Here is a 27,275-nt window from a genome sequence, read left to right as displayed (position 1 = left end):
TGGCCGAACGGGAAACACATTACCACCACCATTGGCACCAGCCAAACCCCACCATGGCACCAGCCAAACCCCGCCATGGCACCAGCCCACCAGCCGAACCCCGCATAACACCAGCTGAACCCCGCCATGGCACCAGCCAAACCCCGCATAGCACCAGACGAACCCCGCCATTATACCAGCCGAACCCCGCATAGCACCAGACGAACCCCGCCATGATACCAGCCGAACCCCGCATAGCACCAGACGAACCCCGCCATGATACCAGCCGAACCCCGCCATGGCACCAGCCGAACCCCGCATAGCACCAGACGAACCCCGCCATGGCACCAGCCGAACCCTGCATAGCACCAGACGAACCCCGCCATGGCACCAGACGAACCCCGCATAGCACCAGACGAACCCCGCCATGATACCAGCCGAACCCCGCCATGGCACCAGCCAACCGCGGATGGCACCATCAGCTCACACTGGCAGAGTGACTCATCTCTAACAAGGACTGGTTTGTGTCACTGTGTATGTGTACAGTATATGGGCCCTATCGTTGCATCGGCGCAGTTTCTAGGCCGAGCGGCAGGCGCAGATCAAAGCAGTGGGCGTGGACAGGCGCACTTGATATCGTTGTGCTGGCGCTAGATGCAGCCCAAAGCATTACAACCACGCCTTTTAGGCGTAAAATTATGCACTGTCATGCTCATTGGATAAGTGCAATAAACGAATGGCACGCTTGCCTTTTTAGCTCCAATTCCACTGGTCCCGCAAAACCAGAGGAAACCCAAGCCTCTGATCCCCCCCCCCCCCACCTCCCTTCATCCCGTCTGTCTCCATATATCGGCTATTATTCCATATTATGATGCTTCTCAAACCAATCTAACTGCAGTTTAAATACTGCAAGCATGTAAATACGCTACACTATAGCAATATCAAAGTGAAAATAATGTTCTATGCATCAGCTAGAAAAATATAGCCTATTAGATTGGTGAAAGTTTGTCCAGAAAGATATCATTTTCTCTCGCCTGCTGCAGGAAGGATGATGCACATAAATATAGCCTACATTATGTCAAGTCATTGCATAAATGTGTTTTTATTGTAAAACTAAATGTGAAATAGGGCCAAGTTATTGGAGGGACATCACAGTATAGCAGATGCCATTAGAAGCGCGTTCCGAAGCGCGTTCCGCTGTTACTTCTCTAAATCACGTTAACTCGACAAGGGGTATATATAGGCCCAGGAGGACATATATGTTTCACATAGGGTGGTGTTTTCATTTCGATGTTTTATTTGGTCCAATATTGAAATGTTGACAATGGCAGGCTGTGTTACCATTACACATTCATTTAGAACTACCTTTTATATCTATTTTGGCTCATTTGGTAGCTATTTAGTAGCGAAATGGAGAAACACAATGCATGCTGGGAACTCAGAGAGAGAGAGAGAGAAGGGTGACAGAGAAGAGGCAGTGAAGGCACAGAATAGGCCTGCTTTTCAAAAGCGCAAAGCGCTAAATGTACGCCAGGTCCCAAGATATCACTAGGCTGGTATTTAGCGCCGACACGCCCACTTTGGGACTGCGCCACGCCCATTCGGCCTAAAGCGCATTTGGCAGCCTAAAGCCTATTAGTCTGGTCAGTTTAGGCAAAATGGCTGCAAAAAATGATTAACATTTGAGCCAATGTTTTTCTGTTCATTTAGGGCCTAATAAACAAAAAAATGCAAGGAGCCCAAAAAATTAGCTAGGCGAAGTCCCTGAAACGGCCACGCCCAGTTTTTAGACCTGGAATTTTGTATCTCGGCTCGTGAAAGTCACAGAGAGCTGATCTTGGGCTCAAAAGATGCGGAAACACCACATTTATATTAGAGTTATTAACAAACATATACTCTAAAACCATTACTTTTTCAGTTATTTGTGAAAAACTCGTTTTCACATGATGCATGATGGTCTTATCACTAGAAATGTAATTCCGCCTCTGACCACAATGACAAATTGGCACTGTTTGTATTTCAACTGATTAACTCCACAGGTAATGAAGATGCAGAAGTGCATATGTTTCTGTAAAGCTAGCATACATGCTGAAAACATTTGACAACATATGATATTCATGTGTCTTCTGGCCTTCAGTGAGTTTGTTCCTGACCTTGTAGATGGATGGTAAGAGACTGTTATTTTATCTCTGAAGGTTTACCTCATAGTAACATTACCTCCACCTTAGCTCATATTCATAACCTTTTTTCTGTGCAGTGGTTAGATAGTGGGCCATTGCTACGAAAAGGGGGTTTGTGTGGAAATGTTTGGTTGTCCTTTGTAACTGCACTTTTAATGTTATATGGACAATCTGTTGTTGGGCTGTCTTTTGTATCTATGCAGAAAAGATTATTGTTTAACATTGGATCTGGATCTGATGGATGTATGATGCCATACTGCAGTGAAACATTTCTGTTATCAAGGTGTTTAACTTGTGCAAAACAAAACAAAAAAAACAGTGTTCTGATTTTCCCTGATCAGATGATCTCGGATCATGAGTTGGAAAAAAAATGAGTTGGAAAAACACAGCATGACCAGTTTGTGCAGGAGCGATTTGTATATGCTCAGAAGGATGTCCATGCGAACATCTCACGAAATGCCCTGAAACTTCCAAGTTCAGGTGCAAAAGTCCAGCTTGCAAGCCCTGCAATAAAGCCACCTAAAGGAACCTTTGCAAAGCTGAAGGAGGCCTGCAGATCGAGAGAAGAAGAGACAAGGAGGCTCTTTGGTGGTGAATTCACGGGTAAATCTAGTTGATATAATTTCAAAGTTATTCAATATTCATTTTATAAGTGAATTGATTTGAGAGTACTAATTTAATTTTGGTTAAACTATTCATTTCAAATACAGGTTTACCAGAAGCCCTGTCAACAAAGGATGGAGACATTTATCACAGCCAAAAGTCTCAAATCCTGAAGGACATCGGAGTACAAGTTCAATCTACAGCCTCAGAAGGACTTGTGATAGATCTATCGTGCAAGTACGAATCCTGGCAAAGTCTCTCACCAAAGGCATGACATTTCGGGACTTTGTCATCAAGGTGTTGAACAGCATTGCCAAGATTGGTCATGAGAAGGGAGCCAATCGTATTGACATTGTGGCTGACCTCTACCAGACTATGAGCATTAAGACTGCGACTAGGAAGAATCGTGGGTCAGCAGGTAGTTCACAGATGGCCTTTAGCGAGAATGACACCGTGCCCGAATCTAAGCAATTCTTTGAAGCTTTTCTGTCTAATCAAGACAACAAGGTAGCCCTGAACTTAATGTTCGCCAAGATTGCTAAGGAACAGGCATGGAACTGGAGCAAGGAATTCTGCATTACCTACGACAGGAAGATCCTTGCAAACTTTGGCGAAGATTTTGAGATCCAGCTTTATGACCACATAGAAATGCTTGAGGAGGCTGACAACCGCATCGTTGTCCATGTGATGGACATGCTAAACAAGGGGATCAAGTCAGTTACAGTTCGAACAGTCGACTCTGATGTAGTTGTCATCCTGCTAGGGTTCACTACAAAGTTCCTGTCAGTATGTTGTGACTTGCAACTTATCGTCGACTTTGCCGTTCCGGACAAACGCAAGTTCTACTCAATCACAGAAGCACACAAGAAGCTTGGTGGAGATGTGGCTGATGCCATGCCTGTGTTCCATTCTTTCAGTGGCTGTGATTCTGTGAGTGCCTTCTTTGGCCACTCAAAGAATGCTCAATTCAAAGCCTGGATGAACCACAGTAAGTTGACAGAGCTCACTGCTGCATTGAGAGGACTAAGTTGCTGCCCTGATATCGAGACAGTTAAGAACAGCATGGAAGTTATTGAGCCCTGGGTAATGAGCTGGTACAACAAGGCTGGACTGTACGACTGTGCAAGTATAGATGGACTCAGATTCCAGCTGTTCAAGCACTCGGTTAAAGATGAGCTGCGAGACCTGCCCCCAAGTAAGGATGCACTTCTACAGCATCTGTTGAGAGCTGCATTCCAGGCAGGATGGCTGTGGGGGAACAGCCTTCGACAACTCCCTTGTCCCCCGGTTGTTGAATGGGGATGGACTACCGATGTGGAGGAACTCTTCGTCAGGTGGAGCACAGTTTCCGCAGGAGACACATTGTCTCGGGTAACAGGGGTGTGTAGCTGCAGAACTAATAAATGCACCTCATGTTCTTGTGCTGCGAGGGGGATGAAATGTCTAATTTATTGCAAGTGCCTAAGCAAGTGTTTGAATCCTGTGTGATGGGATGTGTGATATGTTCAAATAAAGTTTTTTTGGGCTTCACATGGTTAGCTCTGTTTCTTAGGTGGTTGTTGGGGTCCTTGTCTTCTAACTAAGCCTCAACTTAAACACTACTATGCCCCATGAGTAGATCTAGAACTTTGTCCCAAACAAACTGCACGGCCTTCATGAGCAGATTTGGCTGAAGTGGCTTGGGTACTGATCAATTCAGTGATAAAAAGGGTTTTTCTTGAATATCCCCAAAAGTAAAGGTTTTAGGCCATATGTTTCTTCATAACACTAATATAAATGTGTAATTTCTGCATCTTTTGAGCCCAAAGTCAACTCTGTACGACCTTCAGGAGCTGAGATACAGAATGTCGCGTGCAAAAAGTGGGTGTGGCCGTTTCAGACACTTCGCCTACCTAAATTTTTGGGCTCCTTGCATTTTTTTCTTTATTGGACCATAAATAAACAGAAAAACATTGGCTCAAATGTTAATCATAATTTGCAGCCTTGACCCCATTTTTGCCCCAAACTGACCAGACTATATTGCTATCTTGCCGAAACAGGCGCAAGGCACGTTTTTTTGCGGTTAAGGCCCGTAATAGCGCCGATGGCCTGTGGGAGAATAGAGCCCTATGTGTGTGTTTGTGCGTGTGTCTGCGTCTGTGTCTGTGTGTGCATGTGTGTGTGTGTGTGTGTGTGTGTGTCAGAGAGGGAGAGAGCTTGAGTCCGAGAGAGTGTTTATGTATGTAAAGAGTGCTAATGTGATTATATGAAAGCAAAGAGAGAGAGAGGGAGAGAGAGAGAGAGAGAGAGAATGAGGCTAGTAAGAGGCGAGAGAATTCCGAGGTCACCATGGACGTTTTATTTATAACCCCTTTGCTAATAGCACCGAATATAAAAACAGAGTAAAGGGAGATCCTTATTATTCCAAATAAACACTAGTCAGCCAGCTCTGTTACTTTAGGGGAAGCACAACTGCCAAATAACTAGATAAACAGATGTTTGACATCACGCACACACACATACCGTAAAGAGCAGGAAATATATTAAGCAATATTTGAGGAATGTACTAATCCAACAGAGACAAGTCGTTTTTAGTCACTGAAGAGGTTTTAGTGAAAGGCCAGATGGCTGTTCCGTAAAATGTCAGATAACTCAAGTATTATTCACCATAGCACAAATATTACATAAAATATCCCCAGCAGCACAGGTTTTGAGAGTAGGAGACATGGATTGTAAGCAAGTTGTCAATGAAACCGGAGCAAAATGTTCTTGGAACAACATACAGTAACTACAATAACAGTACTGTAAATATCTATCCATTCATTATCCATTTGGAGACGTGATTCTGTGAAGCACAGTGGGAGGCTGGTGAATGAACACATTTTTCTGTATTAGACTGTTGTAAATTAAGAATTCAATGAAAACATGAAAATTATTTATTTGGTGGGACCTTCCAAGTCCTCTTTTGTGATTAGTTGATTTAATAAGTGAAATCAATAAGAGATAATGGCTTTTACAATACCTGGATTCACCTCATCAGTGTACTTCATGAAAAGAGTAAGCACCACTAATATTTAGTGCAATCAGTGTATATTACATAGTTACATAGTTATGTTTTTGCCTGCCCTGTTCCGTCTGATTGTCTGTCTGTCAGTTAGCAGTATAACTCAAAACTTTATGAATGGATTTGCATGAAACTTTGTGGAAAATATATATATATTTTAATTTGGTCATGGGGTCAGGAAGAGTGAGAAGGTGAGAGAAGCGAGCTTGTGACCGGAAGGAAATTATTAAAGTCGACCTAAAATGAAAAATGACTGACGGCCTCGTTATTTGGCATTGTCCTCTCATTCTGTCACGGATTCTATCACGGATTTACAAGCCGATTTGGTTTTGGCCAATCCTGGCGTGTTCCTCCCCCAAATCGAGTGGGATTCAGCGTGTTGTGGCGCTACACGAGTTAGAGCCTCAGGCAGCCCTTAACGAACGTTATCCATCACATTTTATTGGTTGTAGTAGGCCATTTTTAGAGCAATTGAGTTTCAGTCTTTTACATTTTCACATGTTTCATCATAGTAAACACCCCCCTCCCCCCATTGACCATTAAAGGAGAATTTAGTTTTTTTTTAACCTGCAGCCCTCTCCTCACATTAGTTATGATCTGACGACTCACCCAATGCTCTCCGCAGCGTTTTTGTCATCCTAGGCGTTGTTTTGAGATCAATAGCGTCCAAGCCACTCCTAGAATGGAGCTCCCGCGAGACTTTCCAGACGAGAGTTGTGTCTCTCACTGACCCGACAGGCAAAAATGGGCTGCCTGTAACTAGTGAAAAGAGCGAGGGGGAGAAATGCAGTCTGATCGTTCCTTAGGGAACAGTTTATGACGATATGCGTCGAAAACGGGAATAAAACTGTCTATTTAAATGGAGGAAAAGCATGCTGCCACTTGGCCCTCACGGAGCTCCATTCTAGGAGTGGCTTGGACGCTATTGATCTCAAAACAACGCCTAGGACGACAAAAACGCTGCGGAGAGCACTGGGTGAGTCGTCAGATCATAATTAATGTGAGGAGAGGGCTGCAGGTTAAAAAAAACCAAAATTCTCCTTTAATTAGTTGTTAGATAGACACACAAAAGTGGGGTAACAAAATATGCCTGCCTGGTAAACAAAGGTGCATGGCTGGTACAATTTCTAACCGACTGACAACAGGCTCATCAACGCTTTCCCACGCCGGCCATATGCTAGGTTTCAACCTAGGCTTGTTTCTGTTTTAGATCACATCCCTGTTTGTTCAGTGCACCTATTTAACAATGTAAGCAAAAAGAATCACAAAAATCCAATGTCTTGAGTTTTTCCACACTTTTTCACATCAAAAGTTCATTCATTCAAAGTCATCTACAGTTTGCTGACATCAGTACTATCAAATTTCTATCCCATTTCAACCAATCATATCACCACATGACAGGTGTCAATCAATCTTCATGGCTCAGAAAAAATTCTGAGCAGGCAAGATGGCTGCCTAGTGCCTACATGGGAAGGCTTTTCTAGCACATAAATGTTAATATACTTGGCCAATAAGTATGCAACATACAAAATAAAACTAATGGTAAGTCTTCATTTAATGTAGAATGCAAAGGACATGTAACTGGCTCGTTACACTCGCATTCCAGGAATATCGTTATTTACCGCGGCTCATCGGGCACTTCAAGCCAGCAGCCAGCACTCTGCTTCAGCTTGGAAACAGCAGTCTACACAGAGGCAACCAGCTGCCCAGTCCTCAATGAATCCCACTCGATTGGGGGCAGAACACGCTGGATCCTACCCAATTTGGGGACAGAACACGCCTTTAACTTAGCCTGTAAATTTCATGTACATTCAATGTAAACTCTTATCTAACTCTGACTGTAAATTCATGTAAATCCAGCGTAAATTCATATTTATCATCCACAGAACACTTCACCACTCATGTACATATTGTATATATTGACTCGATTTGATTTGATTTGATTGCACTTGCAACCTTGCGATTGTTGTTAGTTATCTTCCTACTTCTTATCCCTGTATATTGATGTACAGACACTAAGACAAATTCCTCGTATGTAACTTGCATACTGTGGCAATAAAAGTGATTCTGATTCTGATACAAGCCCCAGGATTGGCCAACGTCAACTCCACTTTCAATGCCCATTTTCCAATGATGAAATCAAACTTCTCCACGTCCCGCCTCTCTACCCTGTTTCAGTCAGAGCAGTGTTTGTTTTCAGTCGAATACGTCACACAGACCCTGTCAGACCCATTTCATGCGGACTTTAACTTTTGGGGAAGTGGCATATCTTAACAATTGCATAGCGTTGGTGACAATACATCCATGGTTGGTGGAGGTATGCGTATTTGCACATTTGTATTGAAGCCTTTTGTCAACGGCTTCAGTTTCTTTGGTTGTAGCTTTCCTGTTTTCAAGGACCGAATCCTTGAATTTGGCGTCCAACGTGTGTGCGACGACTGAGCGTCCCTGCCTGGTTATTGCTAAAGCCCTATGATATTATCACTGACTTGGCGGGGCGTTTGCTTCACAGGGCTGAAATCCCAGTGATCCACTGGAAAAAAGTTTGACCAAACATCTTGAAGCGTTATACAGCAACATGGGAATCCAAGACCTGTCTGTCTAATTGTCTCTTGCTCTTGGATTGCGCTATAAAAGTGTGAGAACTGAACAAATCAGCTGATATCATCTAAATATAAAGCAAGCAGCAAATTCAAATGGATTCTTTCCCCCCGTTTTTAAATTGGCTTGGCAAGGACTATCTTTCTACATTTTTATCAGCAGTTCCTGACCTTTCTGGGCCTGAGCCATCTCTCAACGTTTGACATTCTTACTTGATGTTTATTTTCCTGTCTCTTGTTCAGACATGTCCATTCATAAGCTATCATGGAGTCCACACCCTGCGCTGGCTAGCACAGCATAATGTGCCAGTGCTTTTGGTGAATGTAAGGTCAACCGTCTTTCTTTCACGGCGAATTTAGGCCAGACGAGTCTTAAGCACTGGTGACAGTCCGAACTGAACAGAGCGCCTGCTAGACAGCTTGACCAAAACACTTCCTTTGTTTACACTGGGGCCCGTCGCCACTCGCCAGCCAGACAGACAGATGGCACTGTTTTTACACAGAGAAAGGTTTACTGCTCCCCTGCTCCATCCACATTTAGCATTTTGCCTGCCAGGGAGTAGCAGTCCAACTTCCCTTTGTAGCTGTCTGACTTTTTAAGTTAGAGTATTCAGCACAGCCCAGTCCTCGCTGCTCGTTAAATATTTCCAAATAGGCGTTATTCTGATAAACTGGTCACATATATGTTACGTTCTCACCCGAAAAATATTAAAACTTTAAAACAGTTTGTTTTGTTTTTTGCTTGAAAACAGCTTTTTGGCAAGTCGAAAAATTACTACAGTAGGTAATCTACTTCCGTGTCTAAAACTGGAAAGACGATTACAAAATGACGTCATGCAGAAGCGTCCTTGTATGGGCAAAGAATAAGGTGAATAGAGTATAGAGCTGAACAGTCACGTGACATCTTTTGCCCCGGAAGTGAGTTTCCCAGTCATTTTCTCCATAGACATTTCGAAAAACCCTTATATAATGAGTTTTAAGGCTGGAACCAAGCCAACCCGTTACCTACTGAATCATGAGTGACCGTAAAACATTTCAGTTGGAGTAAAAATAAATAATAACATTGGGGGGAAAAACTAATTTTAGATTTTTTTCACCCCGTCTTTATAGTTTGTCTTTGCTCCAAGTGAAATGTTTTATGGTCACTCACGAAGTAGGTCAAATGAAAATACCAAACTCATTTCCGAGGCAAGAAATGTCACGTGACTGTTGAGCTCTATAGACCAAATCAGCGGGGATGTTTACACTTACTTCCGGGTACCCCTGAGGTCCACACATTATAATGGCGGTGGACGGCACAAACTGACGTGTTGAAGACAAAAACAGACAAAGAAGACAAAAATGGTTCGTCCGTGTTGTGTTGTTGTTTAATATCATTCATAACAACACTTTCACTAACGTTAGTGGAGACCAGACTAGCTAATTTACCTGTTGGACCAGACCAGAGTAGACTTGAAGCTAAATTAAATTAACGTGGCGTCAGTAGCTCTGTCTGTAAACGTTAACGAGTCTGCAAAAAAACAGCGAGTTTGACAGACAAACAAACGTTATTAGCTAGCTAACACTACATAAAACAAACACAGAAGAAAGGCTAGATACGTCGGACAAGCATGTTTACCAACCGTTTAACCATTTAAATTGAAAGTAGTCGGCCGAAAACAACGAGAGGGTTTGACAGCATTTATTTGACAACACGCACATTTAAACCTGCCGCCTTCCCCAAGTGGTACCCGGAAGTAAATTTGTTTACATGGTGACGTCACGGTGATTTGGTCTATAGGCTATCGTGGAAGCCCTGTAAGCTTGTTACAGAACGTTATGCGACTGAATTGGAGAAATCCAAATAAAAGCACACAGTGGCACATTTGTTCTTTATGCGTCACCTGTCTTTGTTACTTGGCGCTTCTTCAAGTACTGTACAATCATTCACATTCCATGGTTTGTTCTTTATAGCACTGTTGAGGAATGAAATAACGTTTGTGTATTTTGATTTAGGAGCCAGATTAATCATTTCCCGTGTTATTATTCAATATGGAATGCTTGTTGTTAACTCCTGATCCATCTGTGACATCAGGCCGGAACTATCGAAGCATATTGTATATTTCTCCTATTGCTCGGAATGCAGCAGTGGTTGGGATGGAAATCGGATCAGAGCCACAGCTGGCAGGATCCGCTCTTATTCCATGGGATTACATTTCAGGTGTTCGGAACAGTTTGTACGGGACCACAGGAGAACACTCGTCGGGAGATGGAGAGAACTTGTGAGCACCTGTAATGTGCAAGACACATGTGAAGGCCCGCCTCAAAACATAGCCTAGTGAAGAAGAGAGAGGAGAGAGACGCTGCATAAGAGGAAGGGCGGAACAGAAGGAGGCGAAACAAGAGGGAAAGAGGGAGAGGCGAAGAGAGAGTTGGTGGAGCCACTTGGCCTGGCTGTAGGTGTCGCCCAACATCTGTTCTCTGCAGACTTTTGTTAATTCATCTGTGGTCAATGGCAGACCAGCTTCACATGGAACGGATGAGATGCGGTCAAACCATTCTCCAGCGTTCTCATGCAGCCTTCCAAACTGCCGGGAACGCTCCAAAACTTTCAAAGGTGCCGAAGTCGTTCCAATGTCATTTGGATTTCGATGAAATCAAATGCTTTTTTTTGTTGTGGCAATCTCTAACCAACCCACCGGTAATATTGCAGCCAATGTACTGCAGGGAATGAGAGCGTAGGAGGCCAGTTAGTTGATCCAGAACTTCTGTCTGACTGTCTGGATCTGGATGGATACTTTAGCTCTAAAAAGGCCAAAGGATCATTCAGTTGCTCTTGGATCAGTGTAGGTTTACTCTAGAGTCTGCACCCATTCCTTCCACATATTTCACATAATCACATCCAAGTTTGCGTGGTTTTGCAGTGTCTGTCCTCTCTGTAGTCTGCAATGGAGGGGAGAGATGACCGCACAAATGGAGAGAGAGGTGTGGTCAGTGTGTTTCCACCTTCCATTGTGGTGCCAAACATATTCCCAATATTCTCACATGGCGGGTAGAAAATTACTCACACCTCATAAAAGTGACAGACATCATTTTGATGAACTGCTGTGTTTTATTACTTTAGCTCTCAAAGATGAGAACCTCCTTTTTTAAATCACAGTCACACAGACAAACCACATCATTGTAAACAGTCCTCATTCACTGGCTGTGCACCAATAGGTTACTCCTGATACTCTAACCGAAATTGCAAGTATTTTATTTCCCCTCTATCAATCCATCTAGGCAAGGTTGTAAAACACTTGTCTGCTATGCCAGTGGTTCTCAAACGTTTTCACATCAAGGACCCCGAAACTGACACAAATACCAGAACCCCCATATGATAAGATTTTGTGCCAGGGTCCCCATTTGATAAAATTTTAACTTTTGTGACGAGCCTCCCACTCTCCCTGTCTTGCAGGAGCCTGGTGTTGGGGTCATTAGGCTGATTGGGTGCACCTGGGCCCTGTGCACTCATTGGGCTTAAGAAGATCTTCAGACCATTCAGTCTCTCTCCCTCCTCACCGATGCACCTTTTGTTCTGTTTGTTTAATGTAGTTTGTGTTGTCTATTTTCCCCCAATATTTTATTTCTACATTTTTTAATTTTTGTTGTCTAGTTATTTTCCCTTAGTTTCAGTTAATAATTTATTTCTTTTAATTTGGTGTATGACTCCCCTCATGTTATGTAACAAATCAGTCATACAGTACAGCAAAGAAAAAGTTAAAACAATAATTGATTAACTAAAACTAAGGGAAAATAACTAGACAGTATTGTATTGTACTGTATCGTGGTTTGTGTTATGTCTACACGCACTGTGTACAGACATGTCTATCACGTGTAGCCTACATAGTTATGTAGGTCTAGCCTACATAGTTATGTAGGTCTACACCCTTTTTCTGTCGGTCTTTGCGACCATGTCCTTGTGTGTGTAAGGCTGAGGGTGCTCAGAGCATAAAGAATTTCATTGTATTTATACATTGTATGATACATATGACAAATAAACTACTTGAACTTGAACTTGAACTAGACAACACAAAATACATTAAACAAACAAACGGAACAAAAGGGATAGATGGTCTGAAAGTCTTCATAAGCCCAATGAGTGCAGCGGGGCCAGGTGCACCCAATCAGTCTGGCCCAATCTCAGTGTCCCCCCTAAGAACTGAGCCCTGAGCCCTCCCAGACTTAATTGACATCAGCTGGTAAGTGATTGAGTGGGAGAGGCTGCAAGGGCTCAAAATGGTATAAAGAGGAATGGGACAGCGCTCTCACGTTACCCTGACAACACCAACAACAAGTGCAGCCATGTTTCTCAGCTTTGTGGGGTTGGGATTTCACCCGATCTACTATGAATCACCTCATTCAATGGAAAGGAATTGCATTCATATGCCCCCATCGAATGGAGAGGAGTTGTACAATCTCTACAACCCAGTTTCCCTGGGGTTGTAGAGATTACTTGCAAAACCCCATTTAACACATTGAGTGCCAGCCATTTTTTCATCCTGTAGGTAAGTTGTGCCAGGTTTTTTTTTGAGGATTCTGGCTCATTTTACAAGAGCCGAGGATTATTTTCTGTTAAGAATTCATGAACACCAATCATCTAAAAATAACTAATAGAATGTGTGCTTTCTCTGTCTAAAAGAGTTAGTTTGCAGAGTTAGTAGTTATGTAGATATTAGCCGTTGAGTACAGCATGGTTTCAGCGTCTGGAAATTTATTCAGAGATAAATGGCTTTTTGTGAAATTCGACAGAACAGTCACTTTAACCATTCATTTTTGGCATCAGTAAGACCGTCAGACATTCTAAACAATAGTTTTGAACAGTAATTTCCTCCATAACAACAGGAAACACCCCTCTCATTCAAACTCCTCCCTCCGTGTGTCTTCTCCTCCTTCCTCCTGGCTCTACAGCGGGCGTGTCAGAAGCGCGTTGCTGCTGCCTGCCTGCCTGTCTGCGTGCCTGCCTGCCTGCTTGCCTGCGTGCGGACGCTCCTTGTGCGAGTCAAGATGGGCCGGGGAATGCGTGGGCGATGGGCAGATGTTGATTCTGGCCTTTCTGAGGTGTTTCAAAGTGTGTTTCACCTATAATCTATTTTGCAAATCGCTCTCCGCTCTCTGTGTGCGGCTGCCTGCGCGGCCGCTCTCGGGCAAGACAAGTGTGGAATGGATTACTGTAAAATCGCCTCACCATTTCCTTGAATGGCTTGCTCCCCGCGGCAGTTTTTTCTTTGATTTCGCTCGTCTGGGGGAGCACTGTCAACACTTAGTGGGTCGGTAAAATAGATTATACACATTCTCTTGCTCCAATAGTGATCTCGAAGATGTAAAAGTTGTTGATTGATGTCCCACCGTCAAAAAAAAAAAAAGTTTATGTAAGACGAGTTATTTCGGCTCTGGCACTCAAGCGTTGGATTATGTAAGACGAATTATCTCGGCTATGGCACTTAACGTGTTAATGGGTAGGATTCAGGGGTTGTACAGATTACTTGCAAAACCTCATTTAATGGATAGGATTCTCCATTGGCTCTTCTCTCAACCACCCTGCCCACCTCTGCAGGCATGGGGAGGGTCTGCTTGGACCCCTGTGTCCTTAGGTTTAGGCATGGGGGATGGGAGAGGTTAGGGTTAGGGGTGGGAGAGGTTAGGTTTAGGCATGGGGGTGGGAGAGGTTAGGTTTAGGCATGGGGGGTGGGAGAGGTTAGGTTTAGGGTTAGGGGTGGGAGAGGTTAGGTTTAGGCATGGGGGGTGGGTTAGGGTTAGGGGTGGGAGAGGTTAGGTTTAGGCATGGGGGTGGGAGAGGTTAGGTTTAGGCATGGTGGGTTAGGGTTAGGGTTAGGGTTAGGCATGGGGGGTGGGAGAGGTTAGGTTCAGGGTTACGGGTGGGAGAGGTTAGGTTTAGGCATGGGGCTGGGAGAGGTTAGGGTCTGGGTTAGGATTAGGCATGGGGCATGGGAGAGGCATGGAGGGGTCTCCAGAGATGACCCCTGAGGGTCTCGAACCCTCCGTTCGGCCCCCAGACCTTCCGTTCGGCCCGCAGACCCCCCGAAGCGACCCCAGGACCTCCACAGGGTCCTGCGGCCCACCCAGGCCTCGGAGACCCCAGGTTTATCCATTGAATGGGGTTTTGCAAGTAATCTCTACAACCCAGAGAAACTGGGTTGTAGAGCTGTCCATTGAATGGGGTTTTGCAAGTAATCTCTACAACCCAGAGAAACTGGGTTGTAGAGATTGTACAACTCCACCCCATCGAATGGGGACATTTTGAAGCAATTCCTTTCCATTGAATGAGGTGATTTCAATTTTTTGTTTACAATATTTTTTATTTGTTTCAGTTTGCAAATGATTGTAACAGCGACAGTATAATAGATTATTTTGCAAACAAGTATATATACCCGCTCCAGCCACCTCGCACACCTCATGCGCCTCAAAGTCCATGAGTCTGTGAGTGCGGACATTGAGATTGGGCTTCTGACTCCAAGGGCCCCGTTCCAATACCCATACTTGTACTTCTTTCTTGTAGTATGTACTGCCGCTGCCCTCACAAAGTATGGATTGTAGTGTGCAGCATGCATGCAAAATACATACTATTGGGACACACTACATCTGTCGTCACGTGAGCTTCCTGAACTCCGACCTCTTGCTCACTTCCGCCGACGTCCGCAGCGCCACATTTGAGGTTTTTTTTTTTTTTTTTTTTTTTTTATTCAATAAACAAAGTCTGGCAGTAACAAACAGTACATTATACAAAAAATTCAGACTAAACATTTACAAAATTGGAACAGACAATCAAATAAACAAAATAAAATAAATAAAGCAAAAACATTAAGTCAGAGATCTAAACAGGAATCAAGATATGCATGTTTTGGTACACACCATGCTTGTTTGGTTTTAACATATTTCAAGGCTTTCTTAAAGTTAATTATCTCATTCATGAACACGCAGCTCAGTCAGTGCGACGTAACTCCAGTAGGTGGCGGTAATGCACAAAAAGTTGTTTGCCAACCGCCATAACACATTAGAAGAAGAAGAAGAAGACATAACTTCCTGCTGCGCAAAGGATTGTGGGGAAGTTTGGCTGAAGCAGCATGCATCGATGCATACTCCGAAATAGGAGCTGATGTAGTACAACATCCTGGTACTCTTGGCATACTGCATCTGACATACTATGTATTGGGACATACTAAATCTTTTTTTGCCTACTAAATAGTATGGAAGTATGGGTATTGGAACGGGGCCCAGACTCCTGCAAGACAGGGCCAGGAGAGTGGGAGGCTCGTCACAATTTTAGATGTTTTATTACAGAAAGTGTAATGAAACCCATGACCAGAATTATCATACATTCTGTCATTGTGTTATGGTTGGAATTCATGTGAAAATAAGTTACCCTTTTTGCTGAGAACCAGCGTCAGGTTACAGTGCTATGCAGTAACTTACATAAATCCATGAATCTGCCTTATGGTTACACCTGCTCAGTCTGTTAATTTAAAATGAGATATTCCTCTAAATCTGGCTTCCAACCCCCCAAAAAATTTTTGGTGGCGCTGTGGCGGAGTTCGCCCCCTCAGATTGTTGGCTTGCATGACGCCCCTGGTAACAGGCGAGGGTTGGTTCCAGCTGAGTCACAGACAGAACATCTTGGTTTCATTAAAATTCAATGAAAACAGGAAAGGTACAACAAGTGGTTTCACACACAAAAACAGACTCAGAGGCGTTGAGGGAAAAAGCACTTCAAGTATAACGACTGTCAGCTTCCAAAGCCAAGTAATCAAGGCCCTAGTTAATTCTTACAGCAGTGGTGTGTGACTTTGCTCTACAGTTGTATATTGTTTGCATGACACTGCTATGAACTTTGAACAGGAAAAAGAAAGCAACACAGTCTAATGACATTTTGTCGGGGGGCGGGGCAAGCGGAAACATATTATCTTTGAGTTCATCTGAATAGTAATTTAAAAAGTCTATACAGCCATCACTTCAGAATAGTTGCACTGCTCTATTTAGAGCCATATGGAGGCAGGAGGATCAGTCTCAGATTAGAGGAGACAGACCAGCAGAGTTCAGGTAACAAGATAATGTAGAAAGTTAATAAAGTTAAAATAAGTGTATTCCTGGGTTTGCTCAAGATGTTGTTGATGCCAAAGGTCATCACCTTTGGCATCAATCAAAACAATTTGGCCATACACAATAATTCAGTTCATGAGCAAGTTTCAAAGTGCTGCATTAATTTAGACCAGTGATAAGGATTACTAACGTACATGTAAAACTTCAATAAGCCGAGTCCCATATAGATGCAGCTCCCAAATACTGGTAGGGTCTGACTACAGGTTTTGACTAAATAAGGCAGGTTAGTTAATTATCTAGGGATGCACGATAATTATCGGACCGATAAATTATCGGCCGATATGGCCATTTTGCGTTATTATTTATTATTCCGATAATGGCCTTTTTCCGATAAATTATCCAATAATAATCCTGTTTTTTTTTTGCCTCGGAAGCGGAGCTTTTTGTTGTCGCACATTCGTGACATCACAGCTGCGACGCAAACATGGCTGCTGCCAGTGTGTTGCTGTTTTTCAGTTTCAGAATGATCAGAAAGCTACTGTAATTTGCAATCCATGTCCCACACAGGTTCCGAGAGGAGGGGAAACCTCTAAGCTGGCATTACGTTAAACCAAAGCTGGCGATGATGCAGCGGATGTTTGTTGTTTTTGTTAGCGAGTTTTGTTAGCATTAGCTCAGTCGTAGCGGGCCTACCCTGCAGGCTCGTCCACTTGGCAGACAAACTGTGACATTTACAGTCTGTGGCTTGTGATCAAACAGCCCCGCAAAAGCACTTAATACACAGTGCTGGCGTAAACTTATAGAAACTAATGGAAACCCCTTTACCCGAAATGAAACATCCAGGGATTGTGTATTTAACTCCAAAAAAACACTCGCTAACATTAAGCTAACCGCGCTAGTTAGCGTTAGCTGCGGGACAGAGCCAATAATGAAAACAAAGGAGCAGTCGCGCACATTAGGCGACATAAAAAGCATCAGTCAGTCAACATTAGATAGTGCCTTTTATTTAATCTGGTGGCAGCATTTTTCAGTAAAAAGTGAAACGACACAGATGGTTTATAGTGTCTGCCCCATTCATTAGGCCCAGGCTACAATTCACTGAGAACTGGAACCAATGCAAAATTTGAACAGATCAGTATGACAATAAGAGTCTAAATTACTATGCCTTTTGTCATTGTGTTTTATCTGCAGACTAAGCAGCTTGGCTTTCCGTTCTATAAAAGCCTTTATTTTTGTATTGACTATAATTGAGTGATACACTTTATTAAAACAATCATATTATATCAGAAGTTTTCTTTGTTTTGCGTTCACAGTGATGTCAGTTAGATTTGGTTAGGTCAGAGCTATGCTCACTACATCCATACATCTACTCTAACCCTTTTTTAACCCCAGGTGTGCATAAAATACAGGTTAAAAACTAAAAAAAAAATATATATCTATTTTTATTATTATAATTATCGGTTATATCGTATCGGTTATCGGCCAAGAAGAATATATTTATCGGTTATCGTATCGGCTCTAAAAATCCATATCGTGCATCCCTGCAATTATCTCATTATTGCGAATTTGCACTTGTTTATTTTATAGTCGCACCAAACTCATGCCAGACTCCTGAACAGTGTTGGCCAATTTTGGAGGCAATCGGGGTGCAACGGCGTGCCTTGCTACTCTGGACAGACAAACAGAGTAATTATTGGCCAATTATAGTAGTGATGATGACATCACTGATGACATCACAATTTCTCAAGTGACATCACTGGTGACATCACTGATGACATCACAATTGCTCAAGTGACATCACTGGTGACATAACTGATGACATCACAATTGCTCAAGTGACATCACTGACATCACTGATGACATCACAATTGAGTTGCAAGTTAGTTCATAGCGAACACACTCCAAACAGCCCTTCACAATAAAAGCCCAATACACACTGCACACAGCCCTTCACAATGTCAATCACACTGTGGGTGGAGCCTCTTCCCACACATCACCTCCCAGTCACACAGTGTGAGCGGAGCCTCTATGACATCACTATAGTGGTGACCTGGCCAGCACGCCGAGCCTTCTAGAACTGTATGACATCATCAGGGATTTATGACCTCATCACTGGCTGTGACATCATGAGATTCATGACATCATCAGTGTCAGTTATATGACATCGTTTTTGGGGTGACCTGGGTCTATCCAAAATGGTTTACCAGACTTTACAGCAGGAGTACTTACAGATTCCTGTTGTAACTAGGGCATATACCACTGCCTGTGTCCTCACAACCGCTACAGTGCAACTAGAGCTCATCACACCTTTTCAACTGTACTTCAACCCTGATTTGATTCTGACGAATTACCAGGTATGGCGGCTAATAACCAACTTTCTGTTTTTTGGCCCAGTCGGCTTTAACTTCCTGTTCCATATGATTTTTTTGTACCGATACTGTCGTATGCTGGAGGAGGGCTCTTTCAGGGGACGCACCGCTGACTTTGTCTTCATGTTCCTTTTCGGTGGGCTTCTGATAACTATATTTGGCACTTTTGTGAGTTTGGTGTTCCTGGGCCCAGCCTTCACTATCATGCTGGTGTACGTGTGGAGTCGCCGAAACCCAAACGTTCGCATGGCCTTCTTCGGCCTGCTGAACTTCCAGGCGCCCTTCCTGCCCTGGGTGCTGATGGGATTCTCTCTGTTGCTGGGCAACTCCATCATTGTGGATCTATTAGGTATCACTGTTGGTCATGTGTACTTCTTCTTGGAGGATGTGTTCCCAAACCAGCCAGGTGGTGCCAGGTGGCTCAAGACCCCCTCTATCATAAAGATGCTGTTCGACACTCCAGAGGAGGACACCAACTACAACCCCCTCCCCGAGGAGCACCCTGGATTTGCGTGGGTGGAGGGACAGAACCTTGGGGGCTAAACGATCCCCGCCCCACTCCCAGATCGCTAGGTCACTTATAAGGACATTCCCTCAGAGAGAGAGAGAGAGAGAGAGAGATGAAGGGGATGAACATGGTATTTCTTTCCGACTTGTTTGTTTTGTTCTGGACTAAGAATGCCAAACCACCAGACCTCATTGGGAGATCTCCATCTGTCTTTGTAAATAGCTTACATCACCTTCAGAAACTTCTTGATGCCAGATTGTTGACTACTTGAGAGCAGAAGACCTGGGACTTTCAGGTGACAAATGTTTTGTTTCTATTTCATTGTTTTATTTTATTTTTTTCGTTCACTTTTTGCCAGGCAGCTGGCTGCCACCCTACATCTGGCTCTGTCTGAAGGTTGGAAGGAAGCTTCTTCTTCTAATGGCTTTCCGACAGACTGGATGCTTTGCCACACATTGCTCCCTCACAGAATATTACACAAATTCCAGACTCGGGGGTCCGCCCCCTCCTCAATGTTCCTCCCTCCAGCCGCCTTGCTCTCCTATTTGACCTCCATGTTCTGGACCTCGTGCCAGCACGTTGACCTCCCTCGTTCGACGGCTCAGACCTAAGAGGACCAGAAGGACAAAATGTAGGGAAATGGTGGATGGTTGAATCCAGAAGGAGGTGGTAATGCAGCATAAAGGATCCCAACTTGCCATAAAACACCACAGAAGAAGAAGAAGACTCACAACCCTGAGGAGAAATGACATCATCAGTGGCTGGCAGCCAGCTGCCTGGCAATATTTTTGCCAGGCAGCCAGATAGTGGATGAAGTCATCAATATGTTTTTTTTTTTTTTTTTTTTTTTTAACCTTTATTTATACAGGGGGAGTCTCACTGATGACATACCCATGGCTGTAATGTAGATACATTACAGCCAATCAACAGCGTGGTGCAAGCATGTTGCATACTTATAGGCTCAATGACACTTCTCAATTTGTTTTGCCTCTATGTGACAGCCATTATTAGAACGTGGTCCAAGCATGGTGCTGTTTACAGGCTCAATGATGCATCTCTTTTAGTATCGAAAATTGATATAGAATGACAAGGCATGTTTCGATAGTATCAAAGCAATTGATTCGGTGCCAAAAAAGTATCAAAGTTTGATACCCAGCCCTAGACAAAGGTCACTGTGGTCGCATGTCCATCTGGTCCATCAAGGGGGCGGGGCTAGGTAAAAGGGGCCATAGCTAGGGATAGGAAGGTCGTAGAGAGTCGGGGTTCGAAGGGTGGTTGGATGTGGGTGGCTTTGGGGTAGGGGTTGGACCATTTTCCATGTTGAAAGCCGTTAGCCATGTTGTTGAGGTACAGTATACTCCAAAACATTGCATAAGACTGAATGCAATGCCATAAGACTGAAGGGCCACACCACTGCGCTGTGGGCTTCGTGGTGCTTATATGAGTCTGGACAGACATGAATGTAGACTGCTGACTTGTTGGTGGGGGTGTACAACCGCAATGTGGTATTTCTAGTTTTATGTACTGTGTTGATAAACCAAATCTACCCAACGGGACATCTCTCCGCCAGTCGGACTAACTGCTAGTTTTGGGTGATCTCAAGCTGTAATTGTTTTTATTCTGTGGCCATAGGTAAATTAGGTCTCCAAACTAATGTTAGTGAAAGTGTTGTTAATTAATGAGGTATGAAGCATCAAACCTGCATTTTAGACATTATTTATCTGTTGTTCCGCACCCGTTAAATTGTATGTACGTGACACAGGCGTTGTCTACCCGGACGTTATTGTAAACAAACATTGATTCGGTCTAGAGAGAATTTGCGCTTGTTTAAAGAATAAATGTCAAATAAAAATAAAACAAGCACTATTCGCAGTAGCTGCAACCAGATATGCAAATTTTCTTTTTGTGGACCAATCAACCAACAGAGTGATAGAGCTGCTGGTCTCAGCTAAAAATAGTGGTGAACTGGCCACCAGTTGGGCAATTGTGCACCGATGATGTCATCACTCAAGAAATCTGATTTATCACATCACTGATGATGTCACTGTCTCACAATGTGTATGCATAACTGACATCACTGATGATGTCACTTCTCTACTATTATAATTGGAGGGCCTGTGGCGTGGCATGGCTCACAATTGCTCAGTTGTGATGTCATCAGTTGAGCAACTGTGATGTCATTATTGATGTCATAAGTGATGTCACTCAAGCAGTTTGCACTTGAGCAGTTGTGATGTCATTAGTGATGTCATAAAGAAAAAAACATCGCATGGATGCAACTGGGACGTATCCTCAGTGATGTACCCTGGGGTCATAGGATGTTTCGGGTCTCGCAACATCATACACCCTCGCCCAGGTGACCCAGCCGGGGCTGGCCAAGCCCCAACTTATGTCCCAGTAGCTACCCACGGTCAGCCCTCTAGGAAGGGTCGAAGGTGGTCACGTGGTCAGGGCCACTCAATCCGCTGCTCCGGAACTACTCTGCCGGGACTGGGGGGGGGGGGGCTCTGGTACGTAGAGGGACCGGGCTCTGTGGGTTGCCACCCGGCCGGGCTCCAGCTCCCTCGTCTCACCAGGTCTAGGACCTGTGCGCTGCACCAGACTCTCCCTGTTCCGGCTGTCAACTGACTCTCCAGTGGTCACTAGTCTTTCCTGGTTGTCACGTAGTCTATCCTATGAGTCACTGGCTAAGCCAGGCTAACCTATAAAGAAAAAAACATTGCATGGATGCAACTGGGACGTATCCTCAGTGATGTACCCTGGGGTCATAGGATGTTTCGGGTCTCGCAACATCATACACCCTCGCCCAGGTGACCCAGCCGGGGCTGGCCAAGCCCCAACTTACGTCCCAGTAGCTACCCACGGTCAGCCCTCTAGGAAGGGTCGAAGGTGGTCAGGTCCCTCAATCCGCTGCTCCGGAACTACTCTGCCGGGACCGGGGGGGGGAGGGCTCTGGTACGTAGAGGGACCGGGCTCTGTGGGTTGCCACCCGGCCTTGAAACAAGGCAGAATAAGACAGATCACTGCATTATATCAAGAAAAAAAACGTTTGAGTCAAGAACATTCCTGGAACAAGTTGTTTTGAATAAGCAAGTATATATATATATATATATATATATATATATATATATATATATTAGGGGTGTCACGATACACTCAGTTCACGATACGATACGTATCACGATACTGGGTTCACGATAACGATACGATACGATACGATTTTAACAATATTTTTTTAAACTTGAATAATGACAATATATGACTGGAAAAGTAGTATTTTATTTGAAATGCACAAATACAAAACATGCTGTTGTGGGAAATTGTTATTACAATAACAACTAGAAAAAACATGAGATTGGAGATAAGGCTTATCTTGAAATAGAATGAGTTACACCGTCACTTAGATTTACTTTGAACTAAAAGGTTTCTCAGCAGTATAAATTCTCATTATGCATCTTCAGTTTTTCTTCAAACTCAAACAACAAGACTTTTCTTAGTCTATTTTTTATGCATCTTCAGTTTTTCCTGTCAAGTAAACAGTTTTGCCAGAAACTCAATTGAATGGTTTCTCTCCTGTATAACTTCTCATGTGTCTCTTCAGAGACTTGTTCAACTTAACTACTTTCCACACATTGAACTTCAACAAACAAAGACGTTTCTTTGTCTACTTTTGGGGAAAAAAAAAAAAAAAAAAAAAGATTTTTTTTTTTTTTTTTTTTTTTTTCACGATATGAGATTTCATCTCAACGATACATATCGTGACGTTTTACTATCGCGAAATTTCGTGGGACGATATATTGTGACACCCCTAATATATATATATAAAGGTCATTATTTCCAGTAATCACCGGCTCACTATACATTATCCCGCTTAGAACATGGCCTACAACTAAATTATTTCAGTAATCTGACAAAAATAATTATTCAAATAGATTTTTTAATAGCGTTTTCAACGACAAAGCGGTTTCATTCGTAATTGGCACACAAGACACCACAGCTGCAACTGGTTGGCCTAATTAGTAGTGTCTGCAGACAAAATGCTCTTATCAACTGATTAATCCAGGTGTGGCAGAGCAGCCGTCGGTTGTCGAGAAATAATGACCGGTGAATCTTGTTGATTGACCAATCAGAATCGAGTATTCAAGAGAGCCGTGTTCTAAATATATATATATACCATATATATATATATATATATATATATATATATATATATATATATATGTATATATATATGTATATATATATGTATATGTATATATATATGTATATATATATATATATGTATATGTATATGTATATGTATATATATATGTATATATATATATATATATATATATATATATATATATATATATGTATATATGTATATATATATATATGTATATATATATATGTATATATATATATATATATATATATATATACACAAACATATATTGCAGTGGAGAACTTCACTCAATAATCTGGCTGTGCATCCAGGCAAGTTACATGCCATAAACTTGACACATCTGTTTTCTGTCTCCCTGCAGCCGCTTTCTGGAAATTGTTCCACTTTTGTTTCTGATGAAGAGCTAAGTCTATTCCAGTATGTTGGTGCCAGTTGTTGCTGAAGTACCTGCTGATGCAGCGAGTAGTGCAGCTTTGAAAGGAGGATCAAAGTCACCCTGAGCCAGGTTGGATGCATGCATAGTGTTTGGGGTTACAGTGTCAAAACCACAAGCAAGATTTAAGATTTTAGTTAAAAACAGGAAACGAAGAAAATCATTCATTGTAAATTTTATAAGGGAGATTCCATCTTCAGTTTCATTACCTACTAAATACAAGTTCAGAATGGGAGGGTCAGGGTAGACAGAATACCCATAACCCTAAACACACAGATGTTTTTCTTTTGCTTCAATGGTGAAGTTAGTACACACTGTAACTAGAATTGTGTTACATGTAGTAACACAATGTAGGCAAGAGACAACATGTAAGGCAATGTGGACAATTAAAAGTAGCAATGGCTGAATTTAGTTGCTTTTATCTTGAGCTGCACAAATATATGGCTGCCCTGAGTGTTTTTGGAATATTTGCAGCATATTATATATATATATATATATGCTTAGATTGATAGGGTTTCTTTTATATCAGACACAGGTTTGTGTTCCTACCTGACATGTTTCGACGGTAAAAGAAACCCTATCAATCTAAGTAAAGTATAGGCACTATGAACCTTTTTGGATTATATATATATGCATTTGTAAATTTGTCACACACACATTGTTGGCGGTAGATTAACCAGCAGGACCTCCACTTCTACTTGTGTGCGTGCATGTGTGTGCGTGGATGTGCGTGCGTGCGTGCGTGTGTGCGCGTATGTGTGTGTGTGTGTGTGTGTGCGCACGTATGTGTTTGTGCCCACTTGGAATGGTATCTTCCTGTGTCTAGACTTGCCTCCTTCTCATCAAAGCTTCCCGTCCTTCACTTTTTTTTTTTTTTTTTTTTTTTTTGCCTTTATTTATACAGGGAAGGCTCTTGAGAGCAAGCTCTCATTTTCAAGAGCGCCCTGTTACAATGAACATATACAAGGGGTTACAGACAGACACGATAAGAGCAATAAGAACAAATGATAATCAACTAAAACATGTGCATTCCTCGTGCAGTGTGCTCTCGAGGAGTACTCTAAATGAGTCCAGAGAGATCAATTTCTCCAGCTTTAGAGTGTCCTGGAGTATATTCCACTTGTTAGGGGCATAAAATGAAAAAGCAGTCTTTCTTTGTTCGGATCTCACTCGTGGAATACGCAGCCTGAGGTGAGATTGCGAGCGTGTACAATAACTGGTGTTGATGTGAGTAAGAAGCGAAGACAGATACAGTGGAAGCTGTCCAATCAAGGCTTTGTAAATAAATAAGAGACAGTGCTGTTCTCTTCTAGCTGTCAGAGAGGGCCAGCTCACCTTTTCATACAAAATACAATGATGAGTAAGAAAACAATCACCTGTTATGAAGCGCAGGGCGCTGTGATACACAGTGTCGAGCGACTTCAAAGCAGTTGATGAGGCATGCATGTACACAATATCTCCATAATCAAAAACAGACAATATTAGAGATTGAACAATCGATCTTCTAGTGCAGAATGAAAAACAAGATCTATTTCTATACAAGAAACCTATTTTCCTCCTTAGTTTCTTTACAAGGTGATCTATATGCACGGTAAAGGATAGTTTGGCATCTAGCCAGATGCCTAGATATTTATATGAATTAACACGTTCAATTGGGTCATTCTGCAAAGTAATTACACTTAAACTGTCGTTGACAAGAGGAGATCTCGAGAAAAGCATCCATTTAGTTTTATTTGAATTTAGGACCAATTTAAGGTCAAACAAGGACCGCTGTAGAGTATTGAATGCGGCTTGTAACCTCTCAACAGCCTGAGCAGGGGTGTCCCCGACACAATATAGGATTGTGTCATCCGCGTAGAAATGTACGCTACAATGCTCTATAGGAAAAAAAATATTGTTGATGTAAAGGGTGAACAGTATTGGTCCAGAAATGGATCCTTGGGGGACCCCCTTACCAATAGATAGGGAGCTGGATCTTATGTTGTGAACGACAATAGATTGTTTTCTATCGGAAAGATAGTTTGCGCACTTGCTGATAGAGGGCACTTGCCCTCAGCCTCCGCCATTCACATGGAGGCAGTGTAATACCCAGTGAGATCAGAGGAGGCAGTGTAATACCCAGTGAGATCAGCGGAGGCAGTGTAATACCCAGTGAGATCAGAGGAGGCAGTGTAATACCCAGTGAGATCAGAGGAGGCAGCGTAATACCCACTGAGATCAGAGGAGGCAGCGTAATACCCACTGAGATCAGAGGCAGAAATCACCTCTAATTTCTCATCGCCACCCGCTACTAATTCCCACAGTGCGGTTTATGGCCGTTAAATTAGAGGCAAAGCAGGAAGTGGAGTCAACTCAGACGTCAGATGTTGTTTTAGCGCTAGGTGATGACAGTGTTTGTCAGAACACGACTTGCCGTGTCAGTTGATATGTCCACTACTGTGTGCATAGCCTCAAGTGGCTGCACACTGGATGTACTGTACTGTTCGTCCAGCGACATCAGAAAAAATGCTCCCGGAGATCCAAGTGCACGGCCTCGGAGAGTATTTAGTAGTTCTTTCCCCGTGTCTCCCTTACTGTTAACACCTTAACTGCCAGCGACGAGTGTACTCGTCAAACACAATCCAGCTGTTAACTGCCAGCGACGAGTGTACTCGTCAAAAAAATCGATTTTTTTTTTTTGACGGTAGGTTGTGCATCTAAGCCTTTTACATCTCTTATATAGGTATTGGACGTGTACAACGTGTACAACCCATTCCACCGACCCACTAAGTGGCGACAAGGAAGGAGGAAGGCAAGCAAAAAGCAGTGTGACTGAAGCCATTCTCATGAAGGTGGATTGGCGAAGGCGCTTTCATTTCCGCGCTGATTGCTGGCGGTGCGGGATTGCAGATTTGCATAGTGGATTGCGGGTGGGACACACTTTGAAACACGCAGCATAATATGACCAGAATCGCAAAAGCTTCATCAAAGCCCTCAACCAAAACTCCAAGACGCGAGCGAGTCCAACCAGACTTCCTCAAAGAGCGGCCGCACAGACAGGCACACACCCGCACAGCAGCAGCAAAGCAATGGTGACAAGCGGGGACTGCCCCCTAGTCCGACACCAAATTGGAAACAAATCCCATTCTAAAAGGCTTTTAGAATGGGATTTTCAACCCATTCTTTTTTGTTTTTTTTTCGCTATAATTTAGAGTAATTTAATTTCTATTCAGAAATTTATTTGAGAGGTCGAGAGTATGAGAAAGTGCATTTGCAAAGGTAGGAAAGTGCTTGTGACAGGGCGCTGCACCCAAAAAAAACGCCCACAGGAGGGAGG

The 27,275-nt window shown here is 43.1% G+C and overlaps 1 pseudogene across 1 annotated transcript; it reads left to right on the top strand.

Moving 5' to 3' along the window:
• The first annotated feature begins 18,673 nt into the window (after positions 1-18,673).
• LOC310794751 (derlin-2 pseudogene) lies at positions 18,674-19,393 on the top strand (annotated as a pseudogene). Its single transcript has one exon. The product of its transcript is annotated as a derlin-2 pseudogene (transcript).
• The last annotated feature ends 7,882 nt before the right edge of the window (positions 19,394-27,275 follow it).

This window comes from Poromitra crassiceps (assembly GCF_964638095.1).
Source record: "Poromitra crassiceps genome assembly, chromosome: 2".
Lineage (NCBI taxonomy): Eukaryota > Metazoa > Chordata > Actinopteri > Beryciformes > Melamphaidae > Poromitra > Poromitra crassiceps.
This window is presented reverse-complemented; position numbering and strand designations above follow the sequence as displayed.